Raw genomic sequence first — 26,359 nt, 5'->3', positions numbered from 1 at the left:
GAATGGGTCAATGCATGTAAAACACACATGGAAAAGCTCTGTATAGAGATTGCACTCAGTGGGGCTAGCGACCATGAGGATGGTAGGCTTTCTCTCAATTGGCAAATTCATAGCTGTCTCTCTGTATCTTAGTTCAGTCCTAGTTGATCTGAAAGATGGCATCCTATTTTTCTGGTGGGTTCCAGTTTTGCACACATACTTTCATGAGGTTTGTTTGTTTGTTTGTTTGTTGTAGTCCACCTGTAATTGCAAATGTGATGCGTGATTCCTATAATGCTATGGCATCCTACCTAAAATGCCTCCAGGATCTCTCTGTTCTTCTGCCTCAAGACTTTTTCTAAAGCCATGAACAGTTCTTAATATGCAGGGAAGGTAACACCCACGGCAAATCTCAACCACTGCAGGGAGAGAGTCTATATATAAATGTGCCAATCTCTCTGGTTTTGGAGAGACCCATTCTGGAACATATTCCACATGGTTCTCAGATGGTCCCAGGTATAAATGAGTTCAGTTTCTTATAGTCGTCTCCAGTTCAATAATGCTGCTTCATTGGCTTCTTCTGCTTCCATTCTTCCTGCTTCCTGGATCATCCCTTAATTAAACTAAGCAAGATTTTTTCTCAGGTTTTTTATGGCGGAATCCAACTTGACATGCCAAATATAACTCATATTTTCACTCAGGCCATCTCTATTGTAGTCTCCAAAATTGGTGAAAATTCATCCTGTTACTTTTTGTGCGCTGCAGGAACAAGGAGACAAACTGAGAAATCTAATTTTATTTATATAGAAAATCCATAAACCTAAGTAGATTTTCTTGAAATTTTTTTTATGAATCTCCACATACTAAGTAAATACATACTTAGCTATCCAAAAGATGCTTACTTTTTAATCTTATTATGCTTTCCATCAAAGAAAAAGTCTTTATAATTTTAATTATATCCTCACTTGTCTATTTTCTAGGTTTGGGTATTGAGGCACTTGTGATTTATGACCAATGAGTGATTTCAGGTAGAAGCTGTGAATGGATGGAATCTATGGGAGAAATAAAAATTGAAGGAAAGGAAAAGAAGATAAATTTTTATCCTGTGGCGGGTTGATTGATCAGTCAGCCCAACCATGATTTCTGCTCTTCACCATTTGGCCAATTGAACTGACCAGTAATAGAACATATCTTGATTTAGGGCTAGACAGCTCAAATCTCAGTTACCTAAACCTCCTCTACAAAATCAATTTGTGTTGCTCTGTAGGTATTTTTCCATATCCTATGTCTGTCTTTCCGTCCATCTTTGGCTATTATAAATACTTTATTTAACTTTTACCTTGGAGAGACATGCATGAGATTAGTAGTTATTTTTCAATGAGAAAATTAATTAAGATAAGGACTCTTGCAACCTGATCTTCCCTTTATGGACACTTTGATGCAACAACAATCCCCAAAGGGATGAATCTTAACCAATATGTCTATCATCATGTAAACTAATAGCTTGTAGAACAGATTTAGCTGGAAGATATGTTGGTTTGGCCTACACAGTGATGATGATGATTTGATTATTAATGACTTGTCCGTTAAAGATCAAGGAGGGCTTTTTATGCCTATTTTATTTTATTTTATTTTTTTAAAGATTTTATTTATTTGACAGAGAGATTGCAAACAGGCAGAGAGGCAGACGGGGCTGGGGGGAAGCAGGCTCCCTGCTGAGCAGAGAGCCCGATGTGGGGCTCGATCCCAGGACCCTGAGATCATGACCTGAACTGAAGGCAGTGGCTTAACCCACTTAGGCACCCACGCACCCCCTATTTTATTTTTTAACATTAATTTCAGTGTAGTTAATATACAGTGGTATATTACTTTCAGGTGTAAAATATGGCGATTTGAAATTTTTATATAGTACTCAGTGCTCATCCAGGTAAGTGTGCTCTTAATCCCCTTCACCTATGTCACCTACCCCCCATGCACCTCTCCTCTGGTAACCATCAGTTTAAAGAACAAGGTGTTTTAAACAAAATGACTACTTCAAGGTTCTGAAACATTTGAAATTAACAAACCCACATCTCTGTTCCTAGGATGCACACATAGCCTAGAGCTCAGTATCAGATGTCCTTCATCTGATGGTTTGAAGTCACCATGGTCCCCCCCATATGTGCTCACTTCTTGGTCTTTGACTTTTGTTCCCCTTATCCATCTGCTTCACTTATTTATGCTACCAACCTACCACCTGAAAGATTTGAATTTGGTTCAAAGTTTTAATATCCCAGAGAACACAAAGTAAAATACCTTTCCTTTTTAAAAGCCAAAATAAATCTAGGATTCAATGGTGCACTTTAAATCAGCTAATTCTAGAGCTCACTGAGACCTTCATAATTTGGTCCAAACTCCCTTAACTTATTGATAGGGAAACTGAGGAACAGAGAAGTTAATCTCTACCTTAGGGTCACATAGCTAATGATAGACTATGACAGCATTCAAGTGGTCTTGGTAAGACTTGGAAGGTGCTCCACTTTTTCTCTTCAGTAGAAAGACCATAGGCTGTGTCTCCAGGATTTTGGTTATCTTAAAAAACTATCATTTTTAAGTCAAGGCGTTTTTAAAAAACCCAATTACAAGACTAAGAATGTCTTTCAAACAGCCAAGATGTAAAACCATTATGTTTTGAAGCAGTCTGGGAAGATGTTAGGAGCGTCTTGTCAAGACGGTAGATCAGTAGGAAGGTGAGAGCACACACTGAGTGAAAAAAGAATGTGTTAATAGAAATCAAATGTTTAAAAAGGCTGACTGTATTATTCCTCTTCTAAATATTACTTTTTTAGGTCATTATTAATCCTAGTATTTTGTTTTATTCTTCACATTTGAAATTTCTTCCACTATAAGATTCAGGCTTTATATAAAAAGATAATATATTTTCTAATCTATTTTAGGACCTTCTTAAAGGTCACTCTGGGAATGATCTGAGAGCTTTAACAGGACATATGTACTATAGTCCTCATTAGCTACTCAAGCAAAAACTCTTAAAATTCAAAGAATTCTGAGTTGGTATTAGGATAGAGGAAAGGGACCATTTTTCTTTCAAAAGCAATCCAAGAATTCAAAACTCCAGTGGATGGCCAGCGGAGCCCATTAAAAATTTCAAGATGTGACATGGCCTTGATTGCTGAATTGGCTGTGCAGACAGGTGAGAGGAGGGGAAGCTAGTGCTGCTCAGAGGTAATAAAATCCATATTAAATAAGAGCTGTTCTCTAAGATGATGCCAAGGTTTCAAGGTACCAGGTAACTTAGATATCTTGTTTGTGTATTTGTTTTTTGTGAACTAATCCACATGCTTCTCCCTACTTCCCCCACTCCCCAAAACAACAACAACAACAACAAACAGAAAACACCCTAGGTCATATGTAACACATACTAGTTTATATCTACTTTTAAATAGGTGTTTCACATTATTCTAATACTCCATTAACTAATCTCTCTCTACTTCCACCGATCACCCCTTATAATCTCTTCTCAACCCATGAGCACAGTGTCCTGCTAAAACAAAGATCAAATTGTGTCACCCCTCTGCACTAATCTTGCAATTAGAACAAAGATCTAAGTCATTATGATGCCCTACAACCATGTTTCTCAAAGGATGGTCCCTATATTATAATATATTATAACCAATATTATCAGTTTCAGAAAATTGTTAGACATGCATATTATTAAGCCTGACTCCAGATCTACTAAATCAGAAAGTCTAGGGGTCTAGGAGGGCAGCAATCTGTGTTTTAATAAGTCCTTGAAGTAATTATGATACCCAGCTAAAGTTTGAGCACCATTGTGTTATAAGACTCCATGCTATTTAGATCTCGTTACTCATGGACTTCATTATGCTGCCTCTCCTCAGCCTACCCTGGCCACTCTGGCCTTCTTGTAGCCACATGAATATACTAAATCCACTCTTACTTTAGTGCATTTGTACGTGTTGTTCCCTCTCCCCTGGATACTCACACAGGTGGCTCTATCCCAACCTCAGGTCTTTTCTCAGATGTCATCCTCATAGATGAGGCACTCTCCCAGACCCCCACTCTGCTCGTTTCCTAGGACCGCCATTACAAAGTGCCACAAATGGGGTGGTTTAAAACAGACAGCATTCAAGTGGTCTTGGTAAGACTTGGAAGGTGCTCCACTTTTTCTCTTTAGTAGAAAGACCATAGGCTGTGTCTCCAGGATTTTGGTTATCTTAAAAAACTATCATTTTTAAGTCAATAGGAAGGTGAGAGCAGTTCTGGAGGCTAGAGTTCCCAAGTCAAGGTGTCAGCAGCATCATGGCACAGTTCTGGAGGCTAGAGTTCCCAAGTCAAGGTGTCAGCAGCATCATGGCACTTCAGAGACTCTGGATAGAATCCTTTCTTGCTAGCTTCTGGTGGTGGTCATAAATCTTTGCTGCCCTTTGGCTTGTAACAGCATTGCTCCAACATTTGCCTCTGTCAACACACGGTGCCTCCCTGTGTGTCTTCACATTGTCTTCGTAGAAGGACACTAGTTATATTGGCTCAGGAGCCCACCCTACTCCAGCATGACCTCATCTTAACTAATGACAGCTGCAAAGACTATTTCTACATAAGGTCACATTCTGAGGTACTGGAGGTTAGGACTTCAGTGTACATTTTGGGGGGATACAATAGAACCCACAGCCCCCACCTATTAAAAATTGCACCCTGCCTACATCACTGCCTTTCTCACTTCTGTCATTGGTTTCTTTTCTGGCTGTTTATCACCTCCTGATCCACCCTATGTTTTAGTTGTCTATTTTGTTTACTCCTGACTCCCACCTCTAGCATTGAAGTTCTATAAGGTCAAGCATTCTTAGCTGTGTCGTTGGCATCCTCAGAATAACCACAGCCCTTACAACACAATGGGAGGTCAAAAAATATTTTTTGAATGAACTAAAAGGAGACTATTAACATTTTATCATTAATAAGTCTTATGATTTATCTTTAAAGCACAAGAAACAATTTCTGCATTCCACCCCCCCCCCCGTCCATCATCTCTTGGATGCTAGGTATGGAGAAAATAGTATCATAAGAGCAAATTCATTCTGAAATTAATGGTAAGCTCGTGAGCAGATAGAGATTTCTATAAGGGGGAAAGAGTCAAGGGAAGCTTTGGGTTTTATTAGGTTAATAATTAGGTTATTATCATTAGATTAATAATTGAGCTGGCTACCAGGAACCAGGCAATGGACAGATATCCAAAGTATAATTGGTGAAATCAGGGCAGAGTGAAAGTCTCCTACACTGAGGTCTCTGGAAGTCATGAAGCCTCCATTCATTCATTCATTCATTCATTCAACAAATACTTGAATATCTAAGTGCCAACATCTGGGCTTCAAGCATGGCTGTAAGACTGGGTCTCTGAACTTCTGGACACTGCACTGGAGTATGGGATTAAACGTAAGAAAGAGCATAGTTGTACACCTTGGCCTTTGTCATGGGGCAAAGCTTGTTTGAACTATCTTTGTACCCACTCCAAAGAAAATCAATTTCCTCTCACCTGATCTAGGCACAAAATAATACAGGCATTTAGAGGCCATGTAGGAGCTCACCAAAACAGAAGCCTGGATTGGAATTTCAAAGGTAAGACTGCTCTTGCACAGGCCTTATTATTAAAGTCATCGCCGAAGCTTCTCCTTAAGTAATGAAATTAAGTGAAAGAGCTGATGAGTGAACCAAGCTAAAATGTGAGGCTTTAACCTTACACCCAGATTTGCATTTCTGTTCTGCTATTTAGGAGTCACATAAATTCGGAAAAGGTACCTAACCTCTCCGAGTCTCTGTTTTCTCATCTATAAACTGGCATTTATCTTTCAGTGGTTGTGAAATTAATACAGATGACAAATATAAGTATTTAGCACAGTGGCTGGTCCACAACAGGCACTCAGTGTTAGAGGAAAACACAAATCCAGATGTGGATTATTATTATTATTATTTATTTGAGAGGTAGAGAGAGACAATGAAAGAGAGAGAGCATGAGAGGAGAGAGGTCAGCAGGAGAAGCAGACTTCCTGCTGAGCAGGGACCCCCAATGTGGGACTTGATCCCAGGACTCCAGGATCATGACCTGAGCCGAAGGCAGTCGTTTAACCAACTGAGCCACCCAGGTGCCCCCGATGCGGATTGTTTAAGTTTGGTGGATCTCTGCTTCTCTTTAGTGGCATCTGGGAATAAAAGAGATGGAGCCATAAACACACACTGAGCCAGAGATCTGAAAAATGGAAAACAACTACACACATGAAGAAATGTTCAATGGTATCAGGAATGACATAGGAAATTATAAACTTCTCTTGCATTCTGTTTTTAGGGGCATGTCTGAATTTGATCAGTTATATGAGTTTGGGAGGACAATTTTAAGTCCTATTTCATGACATACCCCAGGGACGTGGACCATAATATTAAAGCACAGGGTTTCATCTTGGTATTGTTAAAATTAAGCAAAATGGCTTTGGAGCCTTTCTCTTAAGCAGCTTGCTTAACCATGTTGCTTACAAAAGACAGCAGTGAATTGAAACTGAACAGTAAACTGTGCTCTCACCATCTGTCTTGAAACAAGTATGACATAGGAGTGGCTGTCATTCCGACTGTTTGGGAAGCAAAATCACTTATACATTTTTCCAGCCTTGGGCTGAGCACTCTGTGCAGAGTTGGAACCAAACAATTAAAAATGGTTCTGGTTCTGAAGGTTATTTCCAGGGCTTGCATTTCAACAGGAATGCTTCGAAGGTGATATTTAAGTTGTTCAATGATAATTTATATTGCTTTATTAGATTGGGCAAATTAAAACTCTGAAGATAAGATACCCTCTTCCCTGTTCTTCTGTCCTGTTTTTCCTTCAAGTTTTCTCCAATTGATCATTGAAGTTTGGATAGGCTGTAGAGGTGATTCAACCCATCAGTAAGCAACTATCAGGGTCTTTGCTTTGCTAACCTGGTGACTTTTAAAAAACCACATTGGTGCTATGAAGTGTGTAAACATGGCGATTCACAGACCTGTACCCCTGGGGCTAATAGTACATTATATGTTAACAAAAAAATAAAAAATTAAAAATAAACAAATAAATAAAAATTAAAAACCACATTAGCAGCCACAATCCAGTTTGTAGCGGAGAAAAATAGCACTGATTTTAAATTCTGGACCTAGACAAAATGTCCTTTTTTAGAGCAATTATGTCATCGGTATTTTCGAGATGGAGACAGGGAATGAATGAAAAGCCCAAAGACCCTCCCCTCTCCTTTGCTAGATTCTCCAGCATGCTGTCAGGATAGTTTGCTGGCCCACTTCTGAGGAAACATAGAGATCTTTTCTTACAGGTAAAGCATTTGATATACATTTTTCCTTTCAGGAAATATGAACAGTGGCCTTTTTAGGTCAGATATATAGGTCTACATTATGGATGGCACACAGCGCTTGCTTTTATAAACTGATTGCTGTTCTGTCCTTGCTTACCCTAGAGCAGAGACGATGTTCAATCCAAACGGGCATATTTCTGCTAAATGACCTTTGCTCAACCTTACGTTCATTAAAAGTTCACAACACGCGTACAGCCTTGGGTTAAACTAGGTTGGGCGTCTATTTGGTAATTCCTTGAGCAGTAGATTTTTTTTTTTTTTTTAATTTAAAGCAATACAGAAGAACTCTGCTTTACTGCCAGTACCAGGGGGACGGCTTTATGAGGAGACATAATTTGACTTAGAATATTCCCCCTTCTTCCAGCAGTGTGCTGTATTTTAATAGCGCTCCCATATATTATGCAAACGAAATGTTTTACAGACTTGTCACAGATGGCAGTTGGAAGTGACTATTGGACGATCACGCCATATCACCCTCTTCTGAAAAACAACAAGCTTGATTTGCCTCCCCGTGGTCCCTAAGTTGAAGAGCATAAGCCACAGAATTAAAAAAAAAAAAAAAAAAAAAAAAAAAAAGAACTTCTGAAGAGTGAAGCAGGGGTGAAAAACAGTGTTCTTTAAAGAATGACTAGGAAAAACTGCCTTATGGTGTGGTCCCCGAGGGAGAGAATTTCATGCCTCCACTAATAAGAATGATTATTTTTCACTATAGATTATGCATTGTGCTCAGAGGAAGACGGGGGAAGGGGGAAGCCAGTGTTTGAAAGGTTGAGGGGCTATTTATTTCCTACAAAGCTGAGTGCATCTCATTAGCAAAATTGTGGGTTACATAGTCCTGTTCTGGTCTGCTCTTTCAGGCTTTCCCAGAGCAATTTTAGAGCACCCCCAAATGGCACGTTTCCTGGTATCCAACTTTGGCCGCAGATGCCTTTCACACATTCCCGTGCAAGCAGCTCATGGCCCTCTGACCTTTATTTCCTGAAAGAAGAACCTTTCCTTCATTTTAAAATATTACTCCTGTTTCTAAATCTGGTCACCATGATCATTTCCACGGAGTTCAGCTTATCTATGGAATGAGTCACACTTTGTTTTAGTGAATGCATTGTGGCTGAAAGAAATCTAGCTAAGCTTGTTCAAGTAGAAATGGGGGCTGTTGATAGGACACGGACATTTCATACACCTAGGTACAGGAAAAACTATAATGTCAGGGTCTCGTGGGAGATGAAACTGGAGCGTGAGTCTGAATCTCCAAAGCCTCGGGAGACTCAGCAGTTATGGAGTTGACACACTTCATTCAAATTCTTTGTCATCATTATGCCTTGGCAGCCTTTTCTATGTCCTTAGTTTTGGGCTCTGTCACCAACCCATATGATGTTTCACAGCCCCAAATCCAAGTTCCTTGGAAGTAAATCTGTGGGCCTGACTCACCTTTTCTCTCTATTTTCCAGGTCAGTGGCCTACCTATGGCTGATCCTTCTTTGCATTAAGTATTTATTTCTGGTGCAATCAGATGCAGCTGGATTGGGGCACACTGGGGCGGGAGGAGGGTATGGAAGAAGAGTCATTGCTGTTGGACTATCAGACGCTATGGTTGGTGACAGGTAGTGTGGGAGGAGTGTGGGTATATCTTCTAAGACAAGGTAGTTACATTTGTTCCCAGGGACCTTTATGGAATAGACTAATGTGGTATATCGGCTAAGGTAGAGTTTTTTTGTAGAAGCTAAATGTGGGCATGGTGTTTTTCATTTATATTGGAATTATACTGAGTAAGCATTTTTTATTTTTCCTGAATCTGTTCCTTACAGTAATTAAAAAATAAGAGACTTAATACACACATCCTGTGTGTGTGTGTGTGTGTGTGTGCACGCACGCCCGTGCTTATACACACGCACATACAGTAGGAACAGAAGAGGAAGTAGTATAAACTTTCAGTGCCCAGAGAGACCTTACAGATTCTCTGACCCTACCCACCCATTTCACAGATGAAGAAATCCGGACTCATAATAGCTGAAGGGCACACAGCTATTAAATGGCAGAAAAGAAACTCAGACCTCTTGAGTCCTCATTCAATGAGCTTTATAACCCAGATCTATTATATTTTTCTCTCCAGAAAGAAAGACTTTATTAATTTAAACAGGCCTAAATATATATCATACCATGTCATCACATGGTTTGCTTATTACCTTTACAGTCCTACCTCAAAGGTCCTCACCACAATGGTCTGTCTACCTGACAGCTGTCTAACGTCAGTCCCACTCTTCATCCCCCCAGGGTTTCTGGTGCATCATTATTTTTATAGCTTTACTTCACTTACCCCAGTCTTTAATCACCTCATTGATTCGTTTTCTTGTTTTTCTCCTCCAATGAAATAGAAGTTTCCGTAAAGAGAAAGATAGTTCTCTTCCACACATCTGCATTCCCAGGTTCTGCAATCCTGCCCAGCATAGCAGAGACACAAAATTAGTGAGTCACACATGTATACATTTAATAACTATAAATAATTTTGAAAATAAAATTTGAGGGAAACACATAAACACCTTTTGGGTCTCGTGTTCCTGATTATTGAGGTCATGCAAAGTATACTATCCCTACAAGATTAAATTTTTCTAAAGGTCTCTACATATTTTCGAATGCCACATAACAATTTCAATCTGAAACAAAACCTGGAATTATGGCAAAGGAAGGCAGCAACATCTGACTCAGATGTGACTTCACCTGTGTGGGTGTTTTTTACATAAACTGTGAGTGTGCTCATGATAGAGTAACTTGGCTTCGAAAGGCTGCACCCCAAATACTCTCTTTGTTTGTGAATGTTCCTGTGACTCTCTGACAGTAAGAACTGTTCATTCTTATTTCTGGCTCTTGGCAGCTTACAGATGCTTCCTGTTAGTGCTCCTGGCAGGTTACTGGTGGGGCCTGTTGTTTATTGCCCTATCTATCAAGTCCTATTTATTTTTAAAATAAACTTTAAGTATACTGTAAACTCCCTTCAAAAACAGATTTTTCCTCCTCTTTTACACTTGACAAGCCTCTAAAAGGAATAGTAACTCTGTCTCATAAATATTTGAACCTGAACCTTTTAGGAAAGAATTATACTTAAGGTACTGAAGAACAGGAACAGTCTCTGTCTAAAATATCCCTTACAGCTCTCATTTCTTGCTCTCTCTCCCTCTTTCATTCTCTCTCTTTTCCCCTTGATCCTTTAGTTTTTAAAATTGTACTTTCTCATTCCTGCTTCTCTACTGTCCTTCCCTCCCCTTAGCCATTCCACCCCAAGTCTAATTCTCTAATCAAAACTACCATCCATATCTTACTTAAACACTGGTTGTATATCGTAAATGTCCTTATCAAAAAGGTTAAAGCGCTTGTTATTTACAAGCTCATCGGGTCTGCAACTCTCTCTTGGTCCTCCATCATTCAACCCACCATTCCTTTCATTGGTAAGCTTTAATATTTTCCAGCATGAAGCTGGTGAGAAAAGATATTGACAAGGTGCAACATAAAAGAGCTTGGAATTTAGAGTCATACTGACTCAGGTTCAATTCAAACACTACTACTTGTTAGCTGTGGCTTTGAGGATGTCTCCTAACTTCTCTTACTGTATTTCCTCGTTGGAAATGTGAAGACTAAGAACCCCTATCTGGGTAAATGTTCCCAAGCATTCTCTAAATATTTCCAGATCTTCTGAACACATTCCACCACTTTTGTTTTTCAGTTTAGGCATAATTAAATGGCTTGTGTTGGCTAATAAAATCTGAGTAGCAGTGATGTGCTTCACTTGTGAACAGAAGTTTTTAGAGGCAGTGTGTAAATTACTGTGGTCCCCTTCTTCAGTGAATCAAATATAGAAATACGTTGAAAAGGAGCCTTTAACATCTGTGGCCTTGCCTATCAACAATAAGCAGGGCCTTCTACTGATCCAATGTGGATATGTGGCATGAAGTGTTGGGCTTGCTTATCACTGCTGCAGAACTTATCCTATCCTGACTGACATATTCACTTTGCAAGATTGTTTGGAGGATGAGTGACAGTATATATAAAATGATAACTGCCTTCATCAGTAACATTATTATCCTGTTACCATTGTTATTTTGTTAGATTCTGTGTGTTTTTTTTTAATTCTGTATTTTGATTTTTCTCATTATCTTACTGTGCTATAAATATGTATTTGCATTTCTGCCATTCAGTAAATTATGAAATCTTTGAAAAGGACAAGATATTTTATGTGTCCTTGTTCAGGCTCTGACCACACTCTGACATAGTAACCAAAAACAACTATAGATAATACATTTAAAAAAATGGATGTACTGGTGTTGTAATCAAACTAAATTTATGAAAACAGGAGACAGACTTCAGTTTGCTGACTCCTGATTTAGACTATTCTTATTCTCCTCCCTCGTTCTGCTTTTCCATCTCTCATTCTTCATTTGTCTTTTTCTCATCTGGATGGGCCTGTACTCCTTACTGCCACAGGCAGATTTTTAGCTCATTGCAGACAGAAATGGCCACCAGTAGCCACAAGTCTATGTCATATGGGAAGTAAATCTCTTTCTCCCTAGCGTTCTTCTTGGTTAATACTTTCACAATCAGACCAAGCTCTGTTGTCAGGGGATGGGAATTCCTGACTGAGCAGGCCTGAGTCATCTAACTATCCCTGTGATCAGAGAAGGGTTGGAGCACTGTGATGGATGAGGCTTTCAGTATCACCAGGGTTAGGGATGGGAGAAAGAAGGTGCTTGGTAGATGCAACAGGAGGCTCCTTACAAGCCTCTTTTCTCCTGCATATGCAAAGAAGCAGGAAAGAACCAAGGTCAGAGGGCCATCCCTTACAGTTCCTCATTGTGTAGTACCCTTGTTACTTTCTAGCCAGTCTCCATGGTTATTCCTCAAAGACCTGGTATTTGGTCTGGAAATAAAAACATTGGTTGGGGTTTCTGAAGGCTTGTATATGAGAAGCAGGAAAGAGAGCAACCAAGGAAGGCTCTAAAGTTTCTGTCATAAGCACTTGGGTGAGTAGAGGTACCTTGCATTTAGATGGTTAAAAATCATTTCTCAAACTGTGGGCAGCAGGATATGGGAAATCAGTAATAGGAACAATACCCAAGTGGCTTATAAGTGTTTTTCTAATCAGAGAAAACTCACAAAACTTTGTAAAAGGTAATAAACAAAGCAATAGGGTGGTATATGAGTCAGGATTCTCTGGAAGCTCTCCAAATTCCTCTCTGTAACAAGGGGAACATCTGTAAATTCCTAATATGAGATGTCATAATTAGGGGGGAAAAAAAACCTTATTATTCCTGGCCACATAAATTCTTCCTAAGAGACATTACTGGCTATCACAGATACATGTTGGGCACTCAAAAACTGAGTCAGTTTGATACACCAGTACTTCTTCTATTTTTACTTGGCTCAGAAAATTTAATGAAATTATACAAATCCCTGAAATCTAATATTTTTATGTGATAAGATTGTGTAAGAGGAGGGGGTGGAAGAGAAGTTTAGAAAATGTGGTGACAGATGGCAAGTGGGCTCAGGCACATAGTGTTCCTATATATAGGGGAGGGGACAATCTGGTTAATCAAGGGGAGGGGGAGCATTTTTAAATTTAGATTCAAGTATTTTATATATTCAGCAACATAATTTACTGAAGCAGCCTAGCTGGATAGAACTTTTAAATATTTTTTTGGTTGGGGGTGGGTTGTGTGATACATATTTTCAACAGTTTTACATATTCTTTTATGACGTCTGCATTTAAAAATTAGATGGTAGCTGCAGGCTTTGAGTAGGTCTTTTAAGAGAGTGCTGAGAATATCTATTTCTAGAGAGAGCTCCTTCCAAGGAAATTTAATGACATTTTAAAAATTAGGGTCATCACAGCTAATTTAGCAACACTGGAGAATTAAAACAAATGTTCACAATGAAGATAACTTTGAAGTTCAGTAGAATGAACAACTGGTTGGCAGTGAGGACACTGGTGACTGAGATCCAGTTCTAGGTGACATAAGACAAGGTAGGATGTGTCACCTTGCACAAGTCATTTCAGTGCTTTGGGTCTTAATCTTCTTATTTTTGAAATATGAGTTTGGATTAAATAATCTTTGGGATATTTTCGGTTTAATGTTTCCACTGTTGTAGGCTTTCTAGTAATGCTCTGTCAATGAGGATCCTTTGGGTTCCAAGTAATGGGAAGCCCTACTCAAAATGCCTGAAACGATCACAGGATGAGTTTAGGATGGGTTGTGTGGACTTTAAGGATGGTTTGGTTAAGAGACGGACATTTCTATCACTTGCACACTTGGCTTTCCCTGGTCTGATCCTGATCTAAGGCTGGCATCCCTTTAGGATCTCTAGTGCCTGTTAATGACTTTGAGTCAGTGACCTGCTTTGTTGTTCAGGTGTGGACAAAAAGAGAAAATCCTTTCCTGAATCTGTCTTGGAGGAATGCAGAAATGTCTTTACAAATTTCCCCTCACCTATCATTGGCACAACTTGCCTGACGATGGCCAGGGAGTGGGGCTGCCCTGAACCATGGGAGAGATTCCTCAAACCAGCTGTCAGCCCAATAAAGGGATTGTGTGCCTGAAAATCAAGAACAGGTGATGTGTGTAAGGGAGGCAACCATGAAGTTCACCAGCTGTTTCTTGCTTAGAAAACTTAATTCACATAATCTATACAGTAAAATAAGAACTAGGGAAAAAAACAAATTAATAATAGAAGTTTACATGATCATTATGATCATATCAAGCACTTAGTAAGCATTCAATAAAGAGGCATGCATTGTGCTAACCTTAAACAGATTAAACACAGTGAACATGCCTCATAGTTGGCAACTAATTAACAGTTCTGGTCACTATAGTGACCAGAAGTCCACTGCAGTAAGTTTTGCTTTAGTACAGTCGTTTTCAAAGCTGGCTGCAAGTGGGAATCACTTGGGGAGCTTTGAAAAATACTGTCGCCTAGGTCCCGACTCCAGCAGTCCTGGTGTGATTGATTTGGGGTGGAGGTCTGGACATTGAGAATTTTTATAAAATTCCCAGTTTATTGTAGTTCACAGTCAAGACTAGAACCTCTGGTTTGGGGTACTAAGTGGGGGCATGATCAAATACATTCTACCCCCCAGGAGTCACATTTAAGTTTCCCTTGAACTCCTTTTTCTAATTCCCTTCTCTCCTACTCTAAACTAGTAACTGCTAGATTCTCCTGTCTAAGCTGGGACTCCCAGAGATACCACATGGTCCCCATTACAGTATGAAAAAAACCTGAATGTGAGGGTGGAAACCAAGAGTGGGGATGGCCTGCTGTCAATATGGGGTGTTGGGAGAAAGGGACAAAGGGGTGGATGAGAGAAAACAAGAAGCAGTGCAAAAAGCCTTTCTCTCTGGCACTGGGATGTGGTTGGTGATGCACATTTAGGCATTCTCAGACTCAGATTCCCACACAAACACCCATACACACACAGACACATCATCTGAAATTCTTCCCTGCCTCCTCCCTTCTCAGCCCACTGCCAACCGCTTGCTCAGAATATTGCTGCAAATTCATAGAACACCTAAAACATGAATAAATGAGAAATGGCTATGTTTATTCATTCACTCTCACTTTCATTTACTCATCTATTCTATAAATATTGATTGAACACCTACTATGTGCCAGGTACCTTGCCAGATGATGAGTGAACAGTCATAAATAAAGCAGGAGCTTATGGCACATACAGAGGCCCTGCATCTGGAAAGTTATTTGGAGCTGATGGTGTAAGGATTATCTTTTTCACCACTTCTTGAGTTCTGTTCTTTGCCCTGTTCATTGAATGGATATTTGCTGGATAAAGGAATACCTGAATGTATTACTGAGAGAATACCAGAGGGACTGGAGTATGGTGAGGGTAGCAGTAGGTAGGAAGGACTAGAATGATATTTAGGTTGGAAATATGGGTATAAACTGGTTATGCTGGGCATACAGCCTATGGCTTCACAACAAAATCAGACATTATATCCTGTGCATTGGAAAGCTGTTGTATATTTTCAAACAAAATGATGAGGACTGGGAAAGGCCAGAGGGATTAAAAAGAGCCATTTGGGCAAAGAATCCAATGTTACGCAAAGATGGAACGAGACATGCAATAGCTGGGAACCAAGAAGGCATAGTGTGTTTGCTGAAGAGAAGGGCATCATGCTTTACTTAAATACAGAGATGAAAGATCGTCTAGTGGAGAGACAAGGGAACGGACAATTATTGTACAGAGCAGTAGATGCTGGGAGCAAATGCAGTTGACATTGAACCTTATGGGATGGCAGAGGGGTCCTCTCCAGTCTAGACTTGAGAAGCCAAGAGATCCTCCATGGAGAATGAAAGACCAAAACAGAACCTAAAAAAGTGGGTTGATTTAGGAGGTGGAAGAGGTAGAGGGGAAGGCAGGTAGAAATGGAAGGAGGAGCAGAATGTTGCACCCAGAAAATGGTGAATCTACAAAAGCACAGAGAAACATCTTAAAATTTAGAGCTAGGCACACCTGGGGGGCTCAGTCGGTTATGCGTCTGACTCTTGATTTCAGCTCAGGTCACGATCTCAGTGGGTGGAGATTGAGCCCAGAGTCGGGCACCACCACAGCACTGGCTGTGGAGTCCGCTTGAGATTCTCTTTCCCTTTCCCTTTGCCCCTCCCCCGACTCCCACTCATGCTCTCTCCCCTTTAAATAAAAATCTTTAAAAAAAGTTTAGAGCTGGGGCTCCTGATGGCTCAGTGGTTAAGCCTCTGCCTTCAACTCAGGTCATGATCTCAGGGTCCTGGGACAGAGCCTCACATTGGGCTCTCTGCTCAGCAGTGAACCTGTTTCTCCCTCTCTCTGTGTCTGCCTCTCTGCCTACTTGTGATCTCTGTCTGTCAAATAAATAAATAAAATCTTAAAAAAAAATTTAGAGTGAAATCTTAGTGACACATATAAATCAAAGTAAATTTTAAAAGTTTATAGAGACTTAGAATGTCAGGCACTGTGGTACACAACCTTATAATAATCTTTTGAATTAGGTATCAATGAGCAATTTAGGGGAACTTATTTGCATAGGATCTAACAGTAAGTGGTGTGGATAAAATCCAGAGTCTGTTCTCTTAGCTTTTCTGTTGTACTGTGTTACTGACAAAGTCAAAAAATAAAGAAGTAAAAGGAGGGAGGCCCAAGGAGATACAGATTATTTTTATGTGTATATGTATAAATTCACACACATACACACTTCTTTTTTTCTCTACTTTTTTTTTTTCCTATTTCTGGAAATTATCTTTCCCCCTTAATTAAATCTCAAACCAGAAAAAAAAAAAAAAAGAGATAATCAACTATAATGACATAAGACAAAGACCAGTAAAGAAATTTACTCGAAGACAAATTATATTTAAACTTAGGGTGTCAAGAAAACTTAATGGGATTTAAGCCCACACTAGGCAAAGAGGATTTATGTTTGTCTGTTGGTTGAGGTTAACCATTGGTACAGGTTGGATTCTTTTTTTTTTTTTTTTCTTTTCTTTTAAACAGGTAGGGTTAGGGTTATTATCAAATAATTTTCAGTAAACTGGAAGAAAGATTACCTGATAGTAACCTTCCAGGACAAGGATAGAACAAAGGAGGTAGAATATTCTCGGTTTCCATTAAGAGAAAATAACAACAAAAACAATTCAAATTAGAGTATATAATAAAGAAGATGTATGATTTCTTAAAGGTTAAGAGTTTGCAGGTAGGGCTCACCTCCCAAACACCACAGGTTTGATTCAGAAACTCCACTAAGCCTTCAAGAACCTAGCTCATTTTCAACTTTCTTCCAGCTTACTGAAAATTATTTGCTATCGCTGGTTTTATTTTTCTTAACCTAGCTGGCATATTTTCGAACCGTGCTATCCAATACAGTATCTACAAACCATATGTGTCTACTTAAATTGAAATTAATTAAAATTAAATTAAATTAAAAATTCATTGCCTCGGTTGTACTGGCCACATTTCAAGTACTTAATAGCTACATGTGGGTAGTGGCTACCATCTTGGCCAGCACAGGCATAGAACATTTCCAGCATTACAGAAAGTGCTCCTGGATAGTGCTGACTGAGAGAGAGAGAGACAGAGAGCCATTAAATGAGGAGACTTGTGTTCTGATATCACCCAGGCCACTAAACTCACCATATTCCCTTGGGTAAACTTATTCTCTTTCTTAAGTTTTTTAATTTCCTCTAGAGCAGAGAGGTTGTACTAGGAGGTTTTGGTGGAGGTTCAATATAATGAAATTCTAAGTGCTTTCTTTTGATTTTTAACATTTGTAGACTTTTCTTTATTCTTCAGGGATCAGCTGTGAGCTCTATCATCAGATGGTATTCAGACGGATATCAAGTACTGAAAACCAGGGCTGAAAATTCAGGACAGTTTCATTTCTTCTAGAGAGAGAGAAAAAAAAAAGTCCAACACAAATTTAGAAGGCAGATATGTATGGGTTTAAATAACGTATGTGCCAATTTCTTTGACTTAGTTCATAGTAGTTGACTGATAGAACAAATCAGTCATCAGGAATATGTCACCACTTTACAAAAGCATGTTATTGGCTACCAAAAGAACTAGCAAATTGTAGTGGGGAGGGCACACCATCTACTTATTTCTAGAGAAAAGTTCATTTTGCATGGCATCTTGATAGTGAACTCATACTTTACTTTTGATTGATTTGTTATTATTCATTTATTTATGCAAACATTTGAGTGTATGCCAGCTACCATATATATGCTCAATTCTGAAGATACATTAGTAAATAAGATACTGGTTTTCCTTGCTCTTATGACTCAAGTAAGGAGATAAAGAGATATCAAGCAAGTAATTCCAGAAATAGTTATTTACAATGGTGGGGAAGGCTATAGAGATGACATCATAAGGGCTACAGGAGCATATACCAGGAGAACTTGATCTCTTTTGGGGCCAGAGACTACCTGGAAAAAGTTTCCCTGTCCCATTCAAAGACCCAAGAGAGGACTGTAGTAGGAGTCAAGAGTGAGAGTGTTATAAAAGAGAGGCCAGAGAAGCAGACAGGGACCCGCTGATGCAGAGTCCTCTTAACCATGGTCATGAATTTGTGCTTTATTTAAGCTCAATGGAAAGCCACTAAAAGTTTTTTAAATACAGGAATGGCATGATCAACATGCACCTCAGACATATTCCCTCTTGCTGCAGAGTGGGGACCGATGGGTGAGAGGTGCACATTTGACGGCAAGTGGACTAGTTAGGAAAATATATCGTAGTTCAGATGAAAGATGATGGTAGCCTCAACAAGGTGTTTGAATGAAGAGGGAGAGAATGGGTATATTTCAGGCACAGATAGAAAGTCAAATTAATAGGAGTGACAGGATGTGGGAGTTCATAGAGAGGGAAAGGAGAAAGACCTTCTTCATTTCTGGCTTGAAATATTGGGATTAGTGATGATGAATACAACTTTGGATGTGTTTTCGGAACCATAGACATCATGTTACTGTTTTTATAATTATCATCAAAGCAGTCATTTTCATGGCCTTCACGTGCTTATAATATATGTTCATTTTCCTGTAATAAAGAGACCACTTGGTCTCTAACACAACAGTTTATTTATTACTTTGATTACAGAGAAGAAAGTGAAGCTGTTGCTTCAACTTTCTCTGTGTTCTAAAAGAAGAATAAAGACATGAGAAGTGGAAGAACAAAAGCAATGACCTTATTCTTTCTTCCTCTTCTGCCTGGAAGACAGACAAGATAAGCAATGAGGAATTATAATTGATAAAGTAATTGTAGAGATAGGCTGCTAGAGGTGAAAAATGAGACTCCGACATGAAGGTTATCTTTCCTTCCAGGCTGAGAAAATTTTCTTGCAGATCCTGAAAATTCTACTTTATGTACCCAGATCCAAATATAGAACTACATATCACTAGTTTTACAAAAAAATGATTTAGCCTCTGTTCATGCTCTGTTACTATTAATGATTCTTATTCTCTCTTGAAGAGAACTTAGCTTTTTTCTTTGCTTTTGTTTTGTTTTTCACCTTGAGAATGCTATGGATTTTTAAGAAATAATTTTTCTCTTCTTAACTTCACTAGAAAGTAAAAGAAAGCTTAGAGTCAAAATAGTGTCCCCTCTATATCATTGGATGATTTGCATTTCATATTCAAACTTGACATCAGGTTCATCTTTGTTTACTTGCAATCTTAGCAAGAAACAATATGTTTTATCTTTATCTTTTGATTGATTTGTTTCTTGCTAATATCACTTCCTTATATTTGCTTGATTAGAATTTAGGTTCTGGGTATCACAGATAAGTCTGAATCATAATCCTTCCACCTTATGAGAGGTGTGACCTCAGTTCAAATACTTTACTTCTCTGAAATTTGAGTTTCTACCCTAAAAGCAGAGATCATGAAAATATAGATCTATTAGCACTTTTGTAAGTATTTTTCTTAAAAATATTTTATTTATTTGACAGAGAGAGACACTGCGAGAGAGGAAACACAAGCAGGGTGTGTGGGAGAGAGAGAAGCAGGCCTCTGGCTGAGCAGGCATCTGGGCTTGATCCCAGGACCCTGGGATCATGACCTGAGCAGAAAGCAGAGGCTTAAGGACTGAGCCATCCAGGTTCCCCAGCACTTTTGCACTGAATGTAAAGGCTCAGCCAGGGATTGATACATAGCAAGAGCACCTCCAAAATAGGAATTAATACAGTAGCACCATCATCATTATTATATACTATTAATCATAATATTTTTATTATAAATTATATATTATATATACCCTCAGTCATCATTAATATATTATTATAACTCCTGTTCTCTTACTGTGCTTCATTTGCTTCCTCTTCATCATGCTTTTTTTCTTTTTAGCTTAAATATATTTTGAAGCAATGGAGGTACAGAATAGAGAAATAAGGCAAGTATATACAAATCATTTAGGCCCCAAAGGTAAGACTGACAAGCTAGGCATATTGCTATGTATCTGGTATAGGGCACATAGGACTGCTTGGTAGAATGGAAAATTTGGTGAGTCGTAGGGAAAAATAGCAAAATAACACCAATGATTTACATACACAAATGGGAAAAAGATAGGGTAACATTATTACTTAGCCAAGGGAAAAGGTATATTACCTTCTTATGAACATAACATGATTTAAAGCAGAGGTTGTCAGCCAACTGATAGGTAGCCCCAGTGACCATTTAAAAAAAAAAGAAAGAAAGAAAGAAGAAAAGAAACTGGGCTTTAGTGCTACTAGAGGCATATAGATTAGATGGAAGGTGATGTGACAATGATCCTTTCATCCATGCTTCCATTTTCATTAGACAATGGAAATGAAATAAGAAAAAACATCAGGGTTTGGAAATCACAACCAAAATGTTTAATTTCAAGAAATACGATTTAAATGGTGTACATGTAAGCCACTTTAATTTGCATTGGATTGAAACTTGGCATGTTTCTTTGTCCAGATGTAATTTATTTAGATTCCTTTAGTTGTTTTTCAATTTAGAAATATGCATAGACATAAAATGTTGCGTGTCTTGAATTTTTTTTTCTGCATATTTGTGAATTAAAATTAGCAAAATTATTATTAAATGGACTGGTCTTAAGCTGAAATAAGATGGCTTTTATTTCTTTGTTTAAAAAAAGATTTGAGAGATAAAAAGAGAGAGAGAGAGAGCATGAGTAGGGGGAGGGACAGAGGGAAAGGGAGAAGGAGACTCCCTGCTGAGCACAGAGAGTGCCATGGGGCTCAGTCCCAGGACTCAGATTATGACCTAAACTGAAGTTAGACACTTAACCAATTGACCTATCCAGGTGCCTCAAATAGCTTTTATTTCTAATACCAAGAAATGAGAAGTGTGGTAGTCAGGAACATGAGGGATTTTCTTGTGGTACCTGACACCTGGATGGGGGAGTTGGCCCCTTCAATGGGTTTCCCATGTAACTTAATAATACAAAGTATATGTGATTTCTTTCTTTCTTTTTTTTTTTAAAGACTTTAATGATCACTTGGAGAGGCAGGAAACACTCTATAGGATATAGAAATCACCTTTGAACATTTGTTCTTGGTCCTTCTCTTCCTGAGCCTCTAATGTATTTCTATCTCTGTCTCTCTGTCCCCCACCATTTTTTCTCCCTCCTAGTTTTCTCCTTGTTACATCCTCTATCTCTCTATCTCACTTGTTATTATGCAGGATGATTTGTGGAATATTCTTGGCTATTTAAGCATTATGAGTGTTTTGGCTTTTACCCCTAGTTATTTTCATTGGGCTTTTGGTAAGAAAGAATGTGGGTTTCTCCATGGGGCAATGACTTGCTGAATATTCTTGGCTATTTAAGCATTATGAGTGTTTTGGCTTTTACCCCTAGTTATTTTTAATTGGGCTTTTGGTAGGAATGAATGTGGGTTTCTCCATGGAGCAGAGTTCTAATAAATAGCCATTTCACTTTCTCACATAAACACATGGGCATACACACAGATACTGTTTGAAGTGTGTACCTTTAGGAGTTTGGCTTAATGTATGGTTTGAACACCTAACTGTGTAGCTATCTTGAATTAATGAAACTGGATGGGCTACAGTGCTGTAGTCCTTCACCTTTTGAAATATCGTGCCTGCGTGAGCAGGACATAACCATAGGCCACATGAGTGATCAGTCTATAACTCATGGATGACCAATGTCCTGAGGGATTTCAGCAGCTTGGTTTGATGTGCATACTGCTGGCTCCTCAGAGCTTAAGGCAGAACATAAAAATTCAATTAATACATAGATAGTACAAGTTAAAATCCTCATCAGTCAGAGTAGACTAGGTTGTGCTGCAATAACAAAATAGCTCCCAAATCTTAGTTTTTTGAAGAACAAAGTAGGAATAAGGGAGGGCCTGGGCTCTATGTGATCACTCAAGGATCCAGGCTGATAGTGTGACTAATCTCTATTCTTGGGGCAAAAGAGGGGGTTGGCTCAGCAATTAAATGTTGCAGCCTCAAAAAGACACCATCAATTCTGCTGATACTTCATTGGTCAGAACTTTATGGCCCACTCAGCCATAATGGAATCAGGAGACACAATCCTACTATGGCCAGATGGTGGAGAGGCCAATTTTTTGAAAGATGTGATCAGGGGCACCTGGGTGGCTCAGTGGGTTGAAGCCTCTGCCTTCATCTCGGGTCATGATCCTGGGATCCTGGTATCGAGCCCCGCATCGGATTCTCTGCTCGTCGGGGATCCTGCTTCCCTCTCTCTCTCTCTGCCTGCCTCTCTACTTGTGATCTCTCTCTGTCAAATAAATAAATAAAATCTTAAAAAAGAAAGAAAGAAAAAAAGAAAGATGTGATCAGGTAGTTTGCTCTTACAAAATAGTTGGAAGAATAGACCAAATCGCCTTAAATTCCAGTATTTGTTGAAGTTCATATCATTTAGGACAAATGGCCATTGGCTGCAATACAATGGACTACAAGGTATTTGGAAGAAAAACATAAAACTACATTGATAGTCTTGTTCCATTCATGCATATATAGAAAGTCTTTATTTCAGTCTTTTTAAAAAAATTAACAATGCTTATCTGAGTGCCTTGAACATAATCCTTTAGTATTTCAAGTTTATTAAATTGAATGAATTTGTAGTAACTATGTTTAGCTTTAATTTAATCCCTAGAAGGGAGGAACATAATGATTAGTTTTTCAAAATGGTAGCCCTTACTACTAACTTCCTTTTAACTTGAATGCATTAGCATAGCAAAAACAAAATAAAAAAAAATTAAAAAAAAACAAATTCATGGAGCAGACTATTTTCCACACTTCTATATTTCTAGTCAAGAATGTACTCAATATATACCTGTTAAATGGATAAATAATACTTTTTTGAAACTATCTTAATGGTAAAGAAATGAGAAAAAGTAATGGTTAATTTTGGGGGGTTGTTTCAACCCTGACATTTTTAAGATTTTATTTATTTCTATAATAGAGAGGGAGAGTGTGTGTGTGTGTGTGTGTGTGTGTGTGAGAGAGAGAGAGAGAGAGAGAGCATGAGCAGGGGAGGATGGGCAGAAGGAGAAGGAGAAGCAGACTCCTGGTGACCAGGAAACCTGATGCAGGGCTCAGTCCCAGTATGCTGGGATCATGACCTGAGCCAAAGGCAGATGCTTAACCAACTGAACCAGCCAGTCAGCCCAACTATGAAGTATTTTCTTTGAGTGTCTAAGACATGGGCTTTTGCACTAGATCACTGGAGTTTGAAACCAGCTCTATCACTTACAAGCTATATTACCCTATGCAGGTTTCTTAATCTCCCTGTTCCCCCTGGGAACACACCTTATCCATGAAATGGAGATAATAATAATAATATTTACCTTATGGGGTGAGTAAAAAGGATTAAATTATACCTTATAACCAACATACTATAGAGTAGTACTACTCATAGGAAAGGTTTAATAAGCATTAGGTGCCACACTGCTGTTATTTGTGCCTTCATACTGCACCATCGGTATACAATTTCCATATGTATCACCAACACAACAATAATGAACCACAAAAATGACACATGCACTACTGTTACTTTGATTTTTTTTAAAGACATCTATTTATTTATTTGACAGAGAGAGATCACAAGTAGGCAGAGAGGCAGGCGGAGAGAGGAGGAAGCAGGCTCCCCGCCGAGCAGAGAGCCCGAAGTGGGGCTTCATCCCATGACCTGAGCCGAAGGCAGAGGTCCCCACTGAGCCACCCAGGTGGTGGCTACTTTGGTGTTGTTACATGTACATTACATAGTGGGAAAGACCCGTCGGAAGGACCCATACATCTGCAGGGGCTGTCATTCTTACACTCTGTGTAACATGAGCAAAGGTGATGGTTTCCCAAGTCGCATGGTGGCATCAACCGTTCTTTATCTTTTTTTTTTTTTTTTTTAAGATTTATTTATTTGAGGTGAGGAGGGGCAGAGGGAGAGAATTTTGAAGCACACTCCCCTCTGAGTGTGGAGTGTGATGTCGGCCTCGATCCCACCACCCATGAGATCATGACCTGAGCCTATACCAAGAGCCAGAGGCTCCACCCACTGAGAAACCCAGGTGCCCCTTTGACCCTTCTTTATAACACCTGTGTAAGGCAGAGATACTCTGAGGCATTTCAAAAGGTTTGTGAGGAGGGAAAATCATGAGAATCATCTTGATTTTGAAAAAAAAAATGTGAAAGACTTAGCCTATGACATTGGCGATCACACTGATCTTATTCTCTGCCTTGTCTTCAAGCATCTGACACATAGTAGGTACTTTATAAGCAATTCATGAAATAACTGAATGAGTGTTTCTGAGAATCAGTGCTCATGCAGTCTATAAGTGAAAAGTAGGTCACCTTATGTGCATTGTTAATGTTGAGATACAATCACACTATTTCCGGAGAAGAGAGTGTCCGAACCATAGTACTAGAAACAAAATGTTCGGTTTCTGAGTGTTTCCTCTCCCTACCCCAGCATGTTATTGAGGGTGAGGGAGATTTTTTAAAAAACGCTTTGAGCATATTTCTTTGTCAAAACCCAGTGTCTGGTGCTGAAAATGACATGTTTCTATTTATTAAACATGTTCAAAAATCTCAGAAGATTTTTATTGGGCTTATGCATGTAAGCATCTATATTATATTCCAAGTATGCCATATTCCCAAATTTAGCTGCCAAAACAATTGACAGACTTAAATTTGTATAAACCTAACAATATTTTTGGCTCACATACTGGTTCAAAGGCCACGAAGGGGTAAGAAATGGCCCATATAGTGCACTTTTGCTTTTACTATTAGTAGTCGAACACCCATTAACACTATCAGTATTTTGCAAAATGCTTTTTTTGTTCTTCCTTCCCTCTTTACCCTTTTGGCAAATGAATGGTATCAGTGAAAGCTCTAACAGAACATACCAGACAATATAGTGTTAAAGTGCTGCTTGAGTTGCTGAAGAGTTAGTGGGCAGGCATTACAATTCCCTGTAGCTGTAACAGAGGGTAATGTCACTTTAAGACATGTGATACTTTACAGAGGAGGGATGTATTGAAACAGACTACTGCTACTTACAGCACCAGCACCGTATAGCAGCCCTGCTCCTACATTTTGCTGCCTTACTCTGCCCTGACTGCACAGGACTGGGGATGGTCCATCATTAACTGTAAACTGATTCTCATCAGGATCACTTCAAAGGTCTCATCAGACAGAGGTGACGCCAGGAGATGATTTAAAGGTGAAAATGACAAGGTTTCTACCCCTCAAACCTTGGTTCCTTTTCTGACAATACAGTCTGAATGAACCCGATGTCTTCTTTACAGTGGAAATAGCATTGGAAGAGAAAAACATATTTTTTAATCCTGATAAGAAGATTATTGGGAAGATCTTTAAAAAAAAAAAAAAACAACCTCCAATTGTGCACAGATGGATTTTAGAAAGTGTTAGAGCTTTCCAATGAACACTAATAGAGTACTCTGCTCTTGGCTGGATTTTTCAGGTAAGAAGCTTCTTTAAGGACTTAAGATTCAGAAAGCAGATTTGTAACCTATTCAGTCATATTTAGAGAACTATGTAAGGCTGGATGCATTATTTGGTGGAAAACACCTATTAACATAGAGACAAGAGAGTGAGCAGTGAGCTGATAGGCAGGAGCCTTGGAAGCGATGCTGAGAATTTTAAAAAAGTTAAATAAAAAAGGAAAAAGAAGGAAAATACTGCAAATGTGAAGTCACAGTAATCTTTTTAAGTGCTAAAAGCTATGGGGGTGAAGAAATGAGCAAGAGAAAGCAGAGTCATGGAAAAACTGTTAAGTTTTGATTGTGGTAGGCTTTTTTAAAGTTTAGATGAATTTCCAGTGCATTTTAACTGAAATTCACAAGTAGTCAGTGCATGCCACAGTCACCTTTATTTTGTCTTTCTATAATTTGCAGGGTATTTTGAAAAGCCCCTTAAATGCATTCATTTCAAGATTCACAGAAGGGGTGTTGCTATTTATCTCTACTGAAGAG

The 26,359-nt window shown here is 38.9% G+C and overlaps 1 protein-coding gene across 2 annotated transcripts in view; it reads left to right on the top strand.

The window, feature by feature from the left end:
* The window catches only part of TAFA1 (TAFA chemokine like family member 1), a 589,816-nt gene that overhangs the window by 58,789 nt on the left and 504,668 nt on the right, over positions 1-26,359 (top strand). Inside the window, exon 1 of one of the 2 annotated variants that reach the window (XM_082691400.1) lies at positions 25,381-25,848. The exons of the other annotated variant lie outside the window; for it this stretch is intronic. The gene's annotated coding sequence lies outside the window, so the exon portion shown is untranslated. Of the gene's footprint in view, positions 1-25,380; positions 25,849-26,359 lie in introns of those variants that run through there. 2 annotated transcript variants of the gene reach the window in all.

Source organism: Mustela nivalis (genome assembly GCF_964662115.1).
Source record: "Mustela nivalis genome assembly, chromosome: 1".
Lineage (NCBI taxonomy): Eukaryota > Metazoa > Chordata > Mammalia > Carnivora > Mustelidae > Mustela > Mustela nivalis.
This window is presented reverse-complemented; position numbering and strand designations above follow the sequence as displayed.